The sequence below is a fragment of the Papio anubis genome, chromosome 18 (assembly GCF_008728515.1).
Source record: "Papio anubis isolate 15944 chromosome 18, Panubis1.0, whole genome shotgun sequence".
NCBI lineage: Eukaryota > Metazoa > Chordata > Mammalia > Primates > Cercopithecidae > Papio > Papio anubis.
The window spans coordinates 53874886-53891541 of record NC_044993.1 but is presented as its reverse complement, the minus strand read 5'-3'; the positions used below and the strand labels follow the sequence as shown (position 1 = coordinate 53891541).

Here is a 16656-nt window from a genome sequence, read left to right as displayed (position 1 = left end):
TTTTATCTTAAAACCTATTTTGTCTGACATTAGTAGAATAATTCCAGCTCTCTTTCAGTTACCGTTTGCATTGAATATATTTTTCTGTCTTTTAAACTTTTAATTTATTTGTGCCTTTAAATTGAATCTGTCATAGGTAGCATATGATTGGACCATGCTTTTAAAAATCCATTCTGCCAATATCCTTTAATTGGAGCAGTAATTTATTTATATTTAATCTAATCACTGATAGGGAAAGACATACTTCTACCATTTTGTCATAAGAATGTCATAAGAATTTACGTATTAGGTGCAAACTTATCCTCTACCTCCTCACTCAGGTGCCACCCTCTCTTCTATGGAAGTGAGAGGTGAAGCCAGCTGGGTGGCTGACTTGGGTGGCCAGCTTTTATTCCCTTATTTGGCCCTGCCCACATCTTTCTGATTGGTCCATTTTACAGAGCACTGATTGGTCCATTTTACAGAGTGCTGATTGGTCCATTTTATAGAGTGCTGATTGCCAGTTGGGCTTCTGGGTCGGGTGGGGACTTGGAGAACTTTTGTGTCTAGTTAAAGGATTGTAAATGCACCAATCAGCACTCTGTGTCTAGCTAAAGGATTGTAAACACACCAATCAGCACAGCTGGACCAATCAGCACTCTGTAAAATGGACCAATCAGCACTCTGTAAAATGGACGAATCAGCGCTTTGTAAAATGGACCAATCAGCAGGATGTGGGTGGGGCCAAATAAGGGAATAAAAGCTGGCCACCTGAGCCAGCAGCAGCAACCCACTGTGGAAGGTTTGTTCTTTTGCACTTCACAATAAATCTTGCTGCTGCTCACTCTTTGGGTCCGCACTACCTTTATGAGCTGTGACACTCACCACGAAGGTTGTCGGGTTCATTCCTGAAGCCAGCGAGACCATGAACCCACCAGCAGGAACAAACAACTCTGGAAGTGCCACCTTTAAGAGCTGTGACACTCACTGCAAAGGTCTGCAGCATCACTCCTGAAGTCAGCAAGACCACAAACCCACCAGCAGGAAGAAACTCCAGACACACCTGAACATCTGAAGGAGCAAACTCCGGACACACCATCTTTAAGAACTGTAACACTCACCACGAGGGTCTGCCGCTTCATTCTTGAAGTCAGCGAGACCAAGAACCCACCGGAAGGAACCAATTCCGGACACAAAAGCATCTTACAAATATGCTTTTTACTCAGACTTATAATTTCATCTTTTTTTCCAGTAATCTGAACTCAGTCTTGAAGTCTTGCAGTAACAGTTCAGAACCTTACCTCTTGAAACGTGTTTCCTATTTTCTCATATATATTCATAAACTATTATACGTATTTAATTTAGTATTTAGAGGAATCTCAGCATCAAGTTTGTTTCTCTGAAGATGTATGTCCTTTCAACTGATAATATATTCCTTATCCTTTTTCCACTGTCGAGTCCTAGGCTACATTTCCTATCACAACTTTGCTTTTTCACTGGTTATATAGAATTAAGGGTAAGAGAAATAATCAGCATTGGTTTCTTGTTCACATCAGATGACAGGAAGACAGATGATATGGACATCAGCTTTCCCAAAAGGATTTTCCAAAGCTGTTAATTATCAACACAAACTATGTTTCAAGAAATCAGGGGTAATATACTTTATGCTAAAAACAGAGGGTTTGTGAGAATAATGTTACAGCTTTCAATTTTCTCTGTTTAATTTTATCAACTTGGGAGACTTTTTGTTATCCTGGGACAGTTCATTTCATATAAAGCATGCTAACGTTATCTTTTTCATCGCAGATTGGAATAATACTTTTAAAAACGTTCTCCTTGATTCATTCCTGCTGTTACCCATTTATAACCTTGGGATGAGCATCAGCAAATACTGATATCCAAGAGGTGAATATGTTGTGTTCCTGCTTGAAAAGTATTCCTAACTCCATAAATTACAGTAAAGAAAGTGAGTATCTGAGGCTCTACAAGTCTTATCAGAGCTACTGGTCGTCAATTACTTATTACATGTGAATAATTCTACATACATTACTGTGAATCTTGACAATAACTCAAGTTATATGTTATCCTCATTTTGAAAAAAACTAAAGTTTACACAATGTAAAAACTTGCTCAGTATCACAAAATTTGTACAAGATAGCACTAAGATTCAAAGCTTATATGCATAATGCATTTTCTCTGTGGGAAACAATCTCTGTGATTAGTATCTATATTGATTATACATTAATCTCAATAGAGGGGAAAGTACTTGAAAAAATTTAACACCCTTTTATGATGAAACTTCTCAGCATCTTTTCATGTGCTTATTTGCCGCATGTGTATCATCTTTGGTGAAGTGACCGGTGAACTTTTCTTTCGTTTATTGTTGAATTGGTCTTTTTTCTTACTATTGGGTTTTGAGAATTCTTTGTACATTCTGAATATCAGTCCTTTGTCTAGTATGCCATTTGCAAATATTTTGTCCCAGACTATGGCTTGTTTTTTATTTTCTTCAAAGCATCTTTTAAGAACCAAACGTTTTTAATTGTGATGAAGTTTATCATTTTTTTGTGAATTGTGCTTTTAGTACTATATCTAAAAAACTTTGCCCAGTACAGAGTCACAAAAGCTTGATTGGATGTTTTCTTCTAGAAGTTTTAAGAGAAATGAAAGCATATGAGCGTAGAAAGACTTGTATGCAAATATTCATAAATAGCTTTAATTGTAAAGCCCCAAAATTGAAAATAACCCAATGTCCATCAACATGTGAATAGGTAATCAAACTGTGAAGTATTCATGCAGTGGAATACCCTCAGCAATAAAAAGGAATGATCTACCAAAAAAGAGACTTTTGAGCAAAGGAGGACTAGAATGAAATATCTTCAGTTTGAGTAAGGGAATCTAGAAATCTCTGTTGCTCATATCATTTTCAAGGCAATACCATTGCAGTAGCATGAAATACATAAAACATTTAGGGAGGTTTTTAACAAAAGATGTGCAGTACCTGTACACTGAAGACTGAAAACATTGCTGAGAAAAATTAAAGATGACTTGAGTTAATGGAGAAATATACCTTATTCATGGATCAGAAGACTCAATATTTTTAAACTATCAATTGTCCCCAAATTGATTTATACACTCAAAACAATCTCAATCAACATCCTAGAGACTTTATTTTTGGTAGAAATTTAGCTGATTCTAAAATTTATATGGAAATTCAAAAGAACTTGATTATCCAAAAATAAATATTTTCTTAATTGCAAGATTTTGTGCCAACTCATTTTAAAACTTATTTTAAAACTACAGTAATTAAGACAATGTGGTATTAACATAAGTAGAGACATAGATGACGGATGGATAGATGATAGATAGATAGAAGATAGAAAAATAGATAGATAGAATAAGATACAGAGTTCAAAAGATTCACACGTGTATGGCCAATTGATTTTGGATTCAAAAGAACTTGATTATCCAAAACTGTATATTTTTTTCACTGCAAGACTTTGCATCAACTTATTTGAAACCTTACTATAAAACTACGATAATTAAGACAGTGTGGTATTAGCATGAATAGAGACATAGAGGATAAATGCATGGATGGATAGATGGATGAATGGATGGATGGATGAATGAATGGATGGATAGATAGGTAGATAGATAGATAGATAGATAGATAGATAGATAGATAGATAGATAGATAGATAGATAGAAAGAATAAGATACAGAGTCCAAAAATACATTCATACATGTACGGTCAATTGATTTTAGATTAGGTGCCAAAGTAATTCAAGGGAGAAAGGATAGTCATTTCAATTACTGGTCATGACCCTAACCTATAAAAGCTCGTGATTATTTACTACCTAGCAAACAGACAAGCAAACAAAATCCCTATAACCTCTTAACCCTGTCCCAGTAGGAAGAAGGTTGTGAAAGCTGTGCATTCTGAAAGACAGCATAGATTGAAACACCCACTTTAGATGCATCTAGGGAAAAGCAAATCTGAATGCTACAGGAGACGGTGAACAAAGGAATCTCTCATAGAGAGCAGGTGAGGATTCTGCAGAAAAGAGAATACGGAACACAGTGCCAATGGTGGTAGATCCATCATGAGCTGGGAAATACTGAAAAAAAAAAAAAAATCTCTGAGAACTAGACCTAGTCCATCAAAATCCTGGTTATAGGGGGAAATAAATAAAGAGACTTGAAAATGCGTAAAGCTATAAATGTTAATCTTGAGAGGTATTACTTTGGAGGTAGAGAGAAGCAACTTAGAAAATAGAAGTGCCCATTAGAATAAGGGTAGCAAAGAGAAATAAGGACACGGCCAGCATAATTTAACTTCATACAAATATTAGCCAGAATCACAGAATCGAGTCTCTTCATTCCCTTAGAAAAAGTTCTATTTGTTAAAGAAACCACACTTCACCGCGTTAATAGAAGAGGATGAATATGTACTAAGAAGCTTAGCAAACTAACCAAAATATTACCATTCATCCATTAAATCACTTGTTATTGTTGGTTCAGATAGTCAATTTAATATGCCATAGGAAGGAAACAAGAATATCAAAATACTTCAATTGATGAAAATTCCTGTCCCTCGCCTGCCAAAGAAAACTAACCACAAAGCAGAGGGAAATAGTAACTAAATATCAATATACAGGAAACTGGAGAACAATTTGTCAGCAAAATGGTAAAATAGGCATAACTTCTCATTCCCACCTCACAAAAACTTCAAAAATTAGCAGAAACTGTCCAGACCAATTTTGTCAGGACTATGGAAAACCATCAGAAGTTTATAGCCACCAAATGAATACTGAACCAATAAAAAAGTCACTTCAAAACAGCGGATAGTTTTGTGATGATTTTACATGCGCTTGCCCCTCTCCCTCCCTGGCACTGGAGTGGCCATGGTCTTGAAGCAGAGGTAGTCTGCAGTCCCAGTGTGGGACCATTTTCTCTGGCTCTGGAGGGTGCAGAGCAGAACTTATTCGCAAATTATTTTCTTTTTTTAAAAAAAAAATTTAAGTTCCGGGATACATGTGCAGAACATGCAGGTTTGTTACAGAGGTATACATGTGCCATGGTGGTTTGCTGCACCCATCAACCCATCATCTAGGTCTTAAGTCCCACGTGCATTAGGTATTTGTCCTAATGCTCTCCCTCTCCTTCCTCACCACCCACCGACAGGCCCCAGTGTGTGATGTTCCCCTCCCTGTGTCCATGTGTTCTCATTGTCAACTCCCACTTATGAGTATATGTAGTGTTTGGTTTTCTGGTCCTGTGTTAACTTTGCTGAGAATGATGGTTTCCAGCTTCATCCATGTCCCTGAAAAGGACATGATCTCATTCCTTTTTTTTTTTTGAGATGGAGTCTTGCTCTGTCACCCATGCAGAAGTGCAGTGGCGCGATCTCAGCTCACTACAATCTCCACCTCCCAGGTTAAAGGGATTCTCCTGCCTCAGCCTCCCAAGTAGCTGGGACTACAGGCACACGCCACCACGCCCGGCTAATTTTTTTGTATTTTTTGTAGAGACAGGGTTTCACCATGTTGGTCAGGATGGTCTCGATCTCCTGACGTAGTGATCCACCCGCCTCAGCTTCCCAAAGTCCTGGGATTACAGGCGTGAGCCGCCACACCTGGCTGATCTCATTCCTTTTTATGGCTGCATAGTATTCCATGGCATATATGCACCACATTTTCTTTATCCAGTCTATCATTGATGGACATTTGGTTTGGTTCCATGTCTTTGCTATTGTAAATAGTGCTGCGATAAACATACGTGTGCATGTGTCTTTGTAGTAGAATGATGTGTATTCCTTTGGGTGTATGCCCAGTAATGGGAGTACAGGGTCAAATGGCATTTCTGATTCTAGATCCTTGAGGAATCACCAGTGTCTTCCACAGTGGTTGAACGAATTTACATTCCCACCAACAGTGTAAAAGCATTTTTTCCTATTTCTCCACAGCCTCGCCAGCATCTGTTGTTTCTTGACTTTTTGATAATCTCCATTCTGACTGGCATGAGATGGTAACTCATTATGGTTTCAATTTCCATTTCTCTAATGATCAGTGATGTTGAGCTTTTCTTCATGTATTTGTTGGCTGCATAAATGTCTTTTGAGAAGTGTCTGTCATATCCTTTGCCCACTTTTTTATGGGGTTTTAGAATAGGTAGTTATTTTTATGTCAGTTTTATATGGTGTGCTTTTCAAGGAATTCATCCATTTCATTTAAATTGTTAACTACAGTAATACAATGGTATAAAGTTATTTGTAATATCAAAAAAAGAAAATTAGGCCAGGTGTGGTGGTTCACGCCTGTAATCAGCACTTTGGGAGGCCAAGGTGGGCAGATCATCTGAAGTCAGGAGTTTGAGACCAGCCTGGCCAACCTGGTGAAACTCTGTCTTTACTAAAAATACAAAATTAGCTGGGTGTGGTGGCACACGCCTGTTGTCCCAGCTGCTTGAGAGGCTGAGGGAGGAGAATCGCTTGAACCCAGAAGGTGGAGGCTGCAGTGAGCCGAGATCATGCCACTGCACTCCAGCCTGGGCAAGACAGAGCAAGACTCCATCTCAAAAAAAAAAGAAAAGAAAAGAAAAAAGAAAGTTATTTTGTTGCACCCAATCTCCTATTTATGAAACTCTTTCCAAAACCAGAAGAAAATTCATCTCACTAAAACATGAACAACTTGAAAGATTATAATTGAAGTCCATAGAAAAATATCATAAGTAAAAGACCATTTTCCACCATGCCCAGCTAATTTTTGTATTTTTAGTAGAGACGGGGTTTCACCATATTGGTCAATCTGCTCTCCAACTCCTGACCTCAAGTGATCCACCTGCCTCAGCCTCCCAAAGTGTTGGGATTAAAGGTGTGAGCCACTGCACCCAGCTGGATTTTTTAAAGTAAACATTTAATAAACACTTACTTTTCAAGAGCTAATAGTGTGGAAAGTGTAAGGGAAATGGAGATTGGAAAAGAGAAAAATAGAAAAACAATCAAATGGAAATATAGATGAGAACTTGTCAGGGAGAAACAAGGGAATATCAATTCAAAACAATTATGAAAGCAGTCCACAAAGATAAAAAGCAAAATCACAGAAGAAACACTAAAAACTATCGTTCAAGAAAATTTCCTGAAATAAAAGAACACAAATCTACTCATTGAAAGCACCTGAAAAAACTGACCCCCTAATCACTAACACCAAGGAATATTCTAATAAACTACTTCACTTTAATAATAAAATGGGGCAAGGACATTTATATATGTAGATGAAAAAGACAAGTATTTCATAATAGAAAAAGTCTGATTGAGTGCAGGCTTTGTAATAAGAAAGTCGTATGCTAGGAGAGCAAGTCAGATGTTTGAGATACTCATTGAAAGAAAAACACAAGCAAGGTTTTTACCTCCAGCCAAAATGACCTTCAAGATTAAAAGTCACAAAGGGCCAGGCGTGGTGGCTCACACCTGTAATCCCAGCACTTTGGGAGGCCGAGACAGGTGGATCACCTGAGGTCAGGAGTTTGAGACCAGCCTGGCCAACATGGTGAAACCCCATCTCTACTAATAGTACACAAAATTAGCCAGGCATGGTGGTGCATGCATGTAGTCCCAGCTACTCAGGAGGCTGAGGCAGGAGCATCACTTCAATCTGGGAGGCGGAGGTTACAATGAGCCGAGATCATACCATTGCACGCCAGCCTGGGCAATGAGAGCAAAACTCTATTTTTTAAAAAAAAGTCACAAAGACTCATGAACACAAGGAATATTGTTTCCATTAGCTCTTCCTGAAAAACATACAAATGAAAAAATTCCCATTAACTAAAAATTGATTGGCAGAGCTTGTGCATAAGAATTAATGGTGGGCATCGACTATATGTGCCTCTAAAATTTGGGCTAAATGAAAGGTATCTGTGTGATAAAATATAACAATTGATACATAATTTAAAAATGCATAAATGTTTCTATATCATGAATATAACAATAAATAGAATCAGCCAGAGTGGGGATATGTGTCACGTGTGAGTCTTTACTTATGCATGTATGTAGATATGTGTATTTCCATTGACATGTAATTATAGAACAGTGTGGGAGAACTTCTGTAGCACATATTGGTCCTCTCAATAAACATAGAAAGCCTTAATTCTCTGACTAGGTGAAAAAAATATTTTTCAGAGTGGCTAAAAAGCAAAATCCAACCCTCTGCCGTACACAGCTAAAGCAAACTGTATCACAGAGGTTAAAAATAAAAGAATGATCTTTATGTTCTCATGATAGACCAATACTTGGCCTTTAGCAATGCGTTAAAAAATGTTTAAATCTTCTTACCAATTGATATGACATTCAGCAGTGTCTGCCTGGTGTAAGTAGGTGCTCTTGTCCTGTTGCTCCCTGTAGGCACCTGTCTCTCCCCTGATGTTGGGTTAGGTGTTTGTCCAGTATTTGCCCAATCAGAGAACTGATAGGTTAAATAAAAGCTATTAATTTGCAGTTTGTCCAGGCTTTTATGTGAAGAGGACACTCACCAGTTCTGTGTACCTCCGAGGGAAAGCTAAAGTTGGCATAACCAGTTTTACAAAAAGCAATGACCCAAAAATTCTACCTTTAGGTATATACCTGAGATACTTGCATCCACTTGTGCCAAGAGATACATTAAAATAATATTCAAATAAGTGATATTCACAAGAGTCAACAAACACTAAAAACAACCCATGTCTATTAGTAAACAAATGGAAAATATACAACATTCATATACCAGATTACTGTGCAGAAAGGAAAATGATGAATTATAATTACATGCAACATGAGTGAAGTTTACAAACATACTATTGAGTGAAGCAGAAAGAAAAGAATGAATACTGGATGATTCCATTCATATAAAGTTCTAAAGTAGAAAAATCCAAATCACAATTTTAGAGGTGCATGTGTAGATAAAAAGATAAGAGAACTTCTAGGGAACTGCTCAAATAACAATAAAAGCAATGGCTACTTTTTATAGAGGACAGAAGCTGGGAAGTAGCACATGGGAATGTATGGGTTATTATTACTTGACCTGGATAGGGTGGTTTTGTGTGTATTTGCTTTAAATCATTCATTAAGCTCGATATTTGAAATATTTCGTATTTATTTGTGTGATCATGAAGGCAATACATGCTTTACGACTAACATTAAGAAAAATCCCACACCGTGACAAACATGTGTTTTTTCTAACATTTATGATCCCAGTTAATTTCATTTGCTATAATCTACAAATATGCAATAAAAGTGTAAATACAAATGTTTATTCTAAATTAGGAATAGACACCACCCTTTTTCCTCCTACTCCACCTGTGGATCGTTACTCCCCTGTTAAGAAACTAGAACAAGTGGTCTGACTTTGGTGATTTATACGTGATTTCCTGTTCCACATGGCATGGGGTTGTATAATTACAAGAATAGTGTGAGGCTATTCGTACTGTGATTATTCTTATTATGATTAATCCTGATTGTTATTAATCTTGTTCTTATTGTGATTATTCCTGTTGTCCTCCCCACCAAACACACTGTACCTGCCCACACACCGCCGGGGAGGAAAACGTCCCGGTTCAGATTCTCAGCACTGCATTTAGGAATAAAGTCTCGTAGTAACATTAGGCTTTTAGTTAGGTTTTTTTTTAATTTTATTTTTTACTTTTTGAGACAGAGTCTCACTCTGTCGCCCAGGCTGGAGTTCAGTGGCGTGATCTCGGCTCACTGCAACCTCTGCTTCCTGGATTCAAGCGATTCTCCTGTCTCAGCCTGCCAAGTAGCTTGCATTAAAGGCGTGCACCACCATGCGTGGCTAATTTTTCTATTTTTAGTAGAGACAGGGTTTCACCATGTTGGCGATGCTGGTCCCAAACTCCTGACCTCAGGTGATCCGCTCGCCTTGGCCTCCCGAAGTGCTGGGATTACAGGCGTGAGCCACTGCACCTGACCACATTACACTTTTAAAAGGCTCAGGTGTTTTACATTGGGCAGGTGAACTGGCTAGTATTTGTACCCTCAATCATTGCTATGAACTCCACATAATAAGACTAGTTCATGAGGAATAAATCTGCTAAAACCATTAACTATATCATGGATACCAAAGAGATTGGGTTAGCAGGTCATATCTCCTTTTGTATTAACCTCTTTTATCCACCCCTCCAAGTATATAATTAAGTAAATAGAGCAATATTTTGGCGATTTCAAATGAAGTCTGTAAGATTATTCACTTGTCCTATTATCCTTTCTTAGGTAGTGTCTTAAAACACGAGAACCAAGGAGTCCTTAACTGCTACATTCCCAGCAAGGACTGAGGAAAGGTGATGGTCGAAATCTTGCCCTTGTAACACTGCATGTTAAGAGAGCACTAAGGGTGGGGAGTATTTGGGATTCGGGCATTAGGAATGGGAGCCTGGCATTGTTGGGAGGAGCAGCAGCGTTAGGTTACTTTCCAAATACCCCTAGAGTTTAATTGCCTTGATTTCTTCCCCTAAATCTGACTATTAGTCCATGTCCATCAAGAGAATGGGAACAGAGAATGGCCTCCTCTCACTTTCTCAATTCTCTGTTCTTCCACCTTCTCACCTCCCCCTTCTGTGCCTTTTGTCCTCCAACATACACTTAATAGGAATGGGGGAGTGGAAGAGAGGCTCATCTGAGTTGGGGGCTGAAGGGGAGATTGCAATGGTAACCGCGTTTTTGTTGCTGTTGTTAACGGTGTTTGGCATTTTGGAGGAAGCTAAAGAGCAATTTGATTTAGAAGACTATTCCGTCAGTCAGATCACACCGGAACAAGTCTTCTTGACCTTTGCTAACCCAGAGAAAGCATCCAGTGACGATGAAAACGAGGTGCCATGAGATTCCCTCTCAAAAAAAAAAAAAAAAAAAAGAGAAAAAAAGAAAAAAAAAAAGAAAAGAAATGGCCTATACGTGAGTCCTAATAAACTCATGTACTGGTCAAGCTGGACTGGTCTGAGTCCTTCTTTGGTCTGCTGGCTCCTTCCCAGTTTGGGGCGGAGGATGTTCTATATAGTCCTGGATTTTTCCCCAACTAGGAAGAGAACTCCTTGTCCTGCAGTGTTCCTCTAGCGCCCTCTCCTGACAAAAGCTTAACTTCGGAGCTGGAGCAAGTCGTACCGGGCATCGCAGGGGACAGTGAATTTGGCCTGTGATCGAATCAAAACCTGCGATTCTAAACAAACACTGGACGCGAGAATTGGGGTTGGGCGGGCCAAGAGGAGCAAGCATTATAGAACTTGGGAGCATGAGAAATACACGGAGGTGGAAACGCCGGGGTGGCTAAGCGGGTAAAGGCAGCGGGCGCAGATGAAGCGGGCGGGCGGAGCGTCCCCCGCGCTGAACCGTCCGGGACAGAAGCCGCAGGGGCTGCGCAAGCTGGAGAAGGGAACGCGAGGACAGCGCGCGTGGCGCGGGGTCTGCCCCAGGACGGCATCTTTTGAGTGGCCCGTATGAGGTGTTTGCAGGACCCCGGGCCTTTGGGAAGTTGTCTGCTAAACCCCAGTAGACCCTGAGGAGCAGCGGCTCATGAATCTTCTTAAACTTGTCATCAGCGGCTGGGCCTGCTGAAGGTGACCATGGCACACGACAGAGAGAGGAGCCCGCGAGAGGCGGAGGATTGTGGGGTCGTCCAGGAGGGTCGATAGGCGAAAAACCTGAAGAGCATCCAAAAGGGTACCTAGGTGGGGCCCTTTCAGGGACTTGGGGCGTAGGGCAGGGCGCATGGGACGAGATGGGTGTGTGCATGAACGAGGTGGGTGGGGCGGTGGGTGAGGATCCCGACCCCTGTCGGGCTGTAGGGGAAGCAGGGAAGAAGTAACGTTGGGCAGGTGGGGCAGCAGGTGGGCGCACTGGAGCTGAGGGATAACAGGTGGAACAAACTGGGGACTACACTCGTGGGCGCACGTGCGGTGGAGGGACTGAGGCGGCTCCTGCGTGCTCCCCTCGCGCACCACCAACTGCTTCAACTGTACCTCCCGCGGCCGGCACCGCTGACTCCTACCGCTCCGCTTACTGCGCGCCCTCCGCCCTCGTGCAGCCAGCTCCCAGCCGAGTCCGCGCGAGGGCCAGGCTACAGACCTGCCCGCGGGCAGCTGGCGGTTGGGGAGGGCGTTGGGAGGAGCCCCGCCCCGGTGGACGCGCGCTCTTCAGTGGCAGAGGCGGCGGCGAGGCCTGAGCGGTGAGTGCCCAGGAGTCCCGGCCAGTCCTCCTCCTGCGGGCGTCCCCTGTGCTGGCCGCTGCTCCTTGACGCACTGGAGGCGGGCGCGCAGAGCCCAAAAGGGCGACCCCCCAAACAAAACTCACGCATATAAATCTCCAGAGACTTCCTCATACCCCCTCCCCACCACCACACACACACACACACATAATCAAATCAAATAGAAGCACTGTTTGGAATTTTATATTGGCTATGCAAAGTGCTTGAACGCACTGACTTTGGAGGCAAATGCCTTGTCCCTAGTCCTCACTAGTCCAGAATTTATTTGCTGTGACCTATGGCAAATTGCTTGGTTTCTCTAAGCCTCCATTTCCTAAGGCTTGTATCTGAAAATAACTGTAAGAGGAAAGGATGCTATTGTATCCAACCCAGAGGGCGGTCCTGATACTTACATTGCAAGAACATGTTAAGTGTTGCATAAATGGCAGCAGGGGCTGTGGAAGTTCAGTGATGATAAGTAGTTTAATTTGTCTTAGTTTTCGTTTGTCAAAGCATAAATTCCACCAGAGAAAGTCACATAAACAAAGAATACTTTAGGCAAAGATGTTGTCCTAGGGAAGGGAGACCAGAACTCAGTCTAAACTAACTCTGAAACAAAGTCGGGCAGGGTTTTTTAAGCTTTAGGATGAGAGTAGAAAGGGGCTGGAGGGCTGTAGGAAGCATACTGAGTTGTTTGCTGAGTTTACAAAGGTTTCCTCCGTGATTAGGCCAGCTGTGTTTGCTAATGGGCTCTCAGGGAAGTTATGCTCCTACCCTCCCATAGAAACTGGGAGATAGGGGGACTGTCTTCCTTGATGATTGCATTTCAAAGGAATGGCTCCCAGGTCCTTGACAAAGATTATTCTGGTTTGTAAAACTAGTAAGACGCTATTAAAAAGAATTACGTATATCTCAAGACAGAGAAATGATTTACAGTGAAAAGCTTTCTAAAGAAAATGCTCTGTATTAGTCCGTTTTCACGCTGCTGATAAAGACATACCCAAAACTGGGCAATTTACAAAAGAAAGGTTTATTGGACTTACAGTTCCACGTGGCTGGGGAGGCCTCACAATCGTGATGGAAGGTGAAAGTTACATCTCACATGGTGGCAGACAAGAGAGCTTGTGCAGGGAACCCCCCCTTTTTAAAACCATCGGATCTCATGAGACTTATTCACTATCATGAGAACAGCATGGGAAAGACCCTTCCCCATGATTCAATCATCTCCCACAGGGTTCCTGCCACAACACACAGGAATTATGGGAGCTACAAGATGAGATTTGGGTGGGGACACAGAGCCAAACCATATCATTCTGCCCCTGGCCCCTCCCAAATCCGGTATCTTCACATTTCAAAACCAATCATGCCTTCCCAATAGTCCCTCAAAATCTCACCTCATTTCAGCATTAACTCAGAAGTTCACAGTCTACAGTCTCATCTGAGACAAGGCAAGTCCCTTCTGCTTATGAGCCTGTTAAATCAAAAGCAAATTAGTTACTTCCTAGATACAATGGGGGTACAGGCATTGGGTAAATACAGCCATTCTAAATGGGAGAAATTGGCCAAAAAGGGCTACAGGCCCCATACAAGTCCAAAATCCAGCAAGGCAGTCAAACCCTAAAGCTCCAAACTGATCTCCTTTGACTCCAGGTCATGCAGATACAAGAGGTGGGTTCCCATGGCTTTGGGTAGCTCTGCCTCTGTGGCTTTGCAGGGTACAGCCCCCATCCTGGTTGCCTTCACCGGCTAGCATTGAGTGTGGCTTTTCCAGGCACACAGTGCAAGTTGTCAGTGGGTCTACTATTCTGGGGTCTAGAGGATGGTGGCCCTCTTCTCACAGCTCCACTAGGCCAGTGCCCCAGTAGGGACTCTATGTGGGGGCTCCAACCCCACATTTCTGTTCTGTACTGCCCTAGCAGAAGCTCTCCATGAGGGCCCCACCCCTATAGCACAATTATGCCTGGGCATCCAGGAGTTTCCATACATCTGAAATCTAGGCAGAGGTTCCCAAACCTCAATTCTTGACTTCTGTGGACTCACAGGCTCAACACTACATGAATGCTGCCAAGGCTTGAGGCCTGCACCCTCTGAAGCCACGACTCAAGCTCTACATTGGCCCCTTTCATCCATGGCTGGAGCAGTTGGGATACAGGGCACCAAGTTTCTAGGCTGCACACAGCACAGGTAACCTGGGTCCAGCCCATGAAACCACTTTTTCCTCCTAGGCCTCTGGGCCTATGATGGGAGGGGCTGCCATGAAGGTCTCTGACATGCCATAGAGACATTTTCCCCATTGTCTTGGTGATTAACACTCAGCTCCTTGTTACTTATGCAAATTTCTGCAGCCAGCTTGAATTTCTCCTCAGAAAATGGGATTTTCTTTTCTATTGCATTTTCAGGCAGCAAATTTTTCAAACTTTTATTGTGTTTCCCTTTTGAAACTGAATGCCTTTAACAGCACCCAGGTTACCTCTTGAATGCTTTGCTTCTTAGAAATTTCTTCCACCAGATACCGTAAATCATCTCTCTCAATTTCAAAGTTCCATAGATCTCTAGGGAAGGGGCAAAATACCACCAATCTCTTTGCTAAAACATAACAAGAATCACCTTTGCTCCAGTTCCCAACAAGTTCCTCATCTCCATCTGAGACCACCTCAGTCTAGACCTTACTGTTCATATCACTATCAGCATTTTTGTCAAAGCCATTCAACAAGTCTGTAGGGAGTTCCAAACTTTCCCACATTTTCCTGTCTTCTTCTGAGCCCTCCAAAACATTCCAACCTCTGCCTGTTACGCAGTTCCAAAGTTGCTTCCACATTTTCAGGTATCATTTCAGCAGTGTCCCCCTATGCTGGTACCAATTTACTGTATTAGTCCATATTCACACTGATGATAAAGACATACCCAAGACGGGGCAATTTACAAAAGAAAGAGGTTTATTGGACTTACAGTTCCACGTGGCTGGGGAGGCCTCACAATCATGGCGGAAGGCGAAAGGTAAATCTCACATGGCAGCAGACAAGAGGGGAAAGCTTGTGTGGGGAAACTCCCCATTTTAAAACCATTAGATCTTATAAGACTTACTATCATGAGAACAGCACAGGAACGACCCACCCCCATGATTCAGTCATCACCAACAGGGACCCTCCCATAACACGTGGGAATTATGGGAGCTACAAGATGAGATTTGGGTGTAGACACAGTCAAACCATATCATGCTCTAAGAAAAGAGAGTTTTGGGCCTAGAGTCAGGAAAAAGCCTTTTCAAGTCAAGCCGAGGAGAACTTTAAGGCTGTCTTGGCTACCTCATTTTGTGCAAAGTAGGCAGAAAGTTTAAAAGAAAAGAAACATATATTTAAGTATAATTAAGAAAATTACAATGTCTCAGTTAAAGCAGTTCAGTGGTTTTTAGAAAAGGAGCTGAAATTAAATAGTGTAAATTTAATTCTAATAATTCAGGGCTATGAACCATGTAATTGCTTAATTTTCAATAACTAATTGTTCTTTTGCAACTACAGTTTGGCAGGTTGCCCTAATAATTTTCAGGCATTTTAGGTTCATGCTCCTCCCAACCCTCCTTTCCCTAACAAGGGTTGCATCCAAGTTATCAGGGATAAGGGTGGAGGGTGTTACATATTTAGGACCAGGATGTTGATGTGCATTTGTTCCTGGCCAGATTCTTTTGGAGTCAGAACTCTTCTGCTATAAATAAGATCCCCCAAATCTATTTTGGGAACAGTGAAAGGGATGGGATGATGCTGAGCAGCTGGACTTCGGCATTTCCTTATTGTGCATTATTTCCAATCCATTGTTTTACCCTGGAAAAGGTCAACTGAAAGAACTGGCCATTGTCTTTGTAGGTTTAAGTATTGCTCTGTCTTCCCTGAGACCAAAAAATAAAAGATTGAATGAGGGATGTTACTGAATCGAAAACTTATGGTTAATATTCCAAAACATTACCCACTAAAAGAGCAAGAGAAAAAAGTTAGTGGGAGAGTGTTTCGGATGATTCCTTCTTCACAGGTTTACCTGTTCCCCCATCTGAAGAGTTAATTAGAAAAACTATATAGGTACATTATATAAAGTTCAAACTCTATAGACATACAATTTGTAAAATGTGTAAGTCCCCCATTTTCCACCTCCTGAGGACATACTATCAACAGATCTTCTACCACGTTTCTTTTCTATACATGTACTACTTTTCTATGTATATATATATTTCCAAACAATGTGTTTATATCATGTATAATGTTTTGCAATTTACTTTTTCTACCTTAACAATATATTATCCTCTCATGATAGTACATCTATATCTATCCCTTCTTTGTAATAGAGGAACAGGATTTTATTGAAGGTATTGGCATGATTTGTGTAATCATTCTTTCTGTTTTCATTTGATCTTACTGTTTTCCAGTGTTATCATGAACATCTTTCTGCCTGAATCTTTGTTTTGCTA

At 41.3% G+C, this 16656-nt stretch overlaps 1 protein-coding gene across 3 annotated transcripts in view; it reads left to right on the top strand.

Annotated features, from left to right (window-relative positions):
- Positions 1–11201: 11201 nt before the first annotated feature.
- LOC101003272 (ATP-binding cassette sub-family A member 3-like) overlaps positions 11202–16656 on the top strand; it is a 176598-nt gene continuing 171143 nt past the window's right edge. The window contains exon 1 of one of the 3 annotated variants that reach the window (XM_031658405.1): positions 11202–11685. The gene's annotated coding sequence lies outside the window, so the exon portion shown is untranslated. Of the gene's footprint in view, positions 11686–12099; positions 12183–16656 lie in introns of those variants that run through there. The other 2 variants (XM_031658406.1, XM_031658404.1) reach the window with 2 other exon arrangements.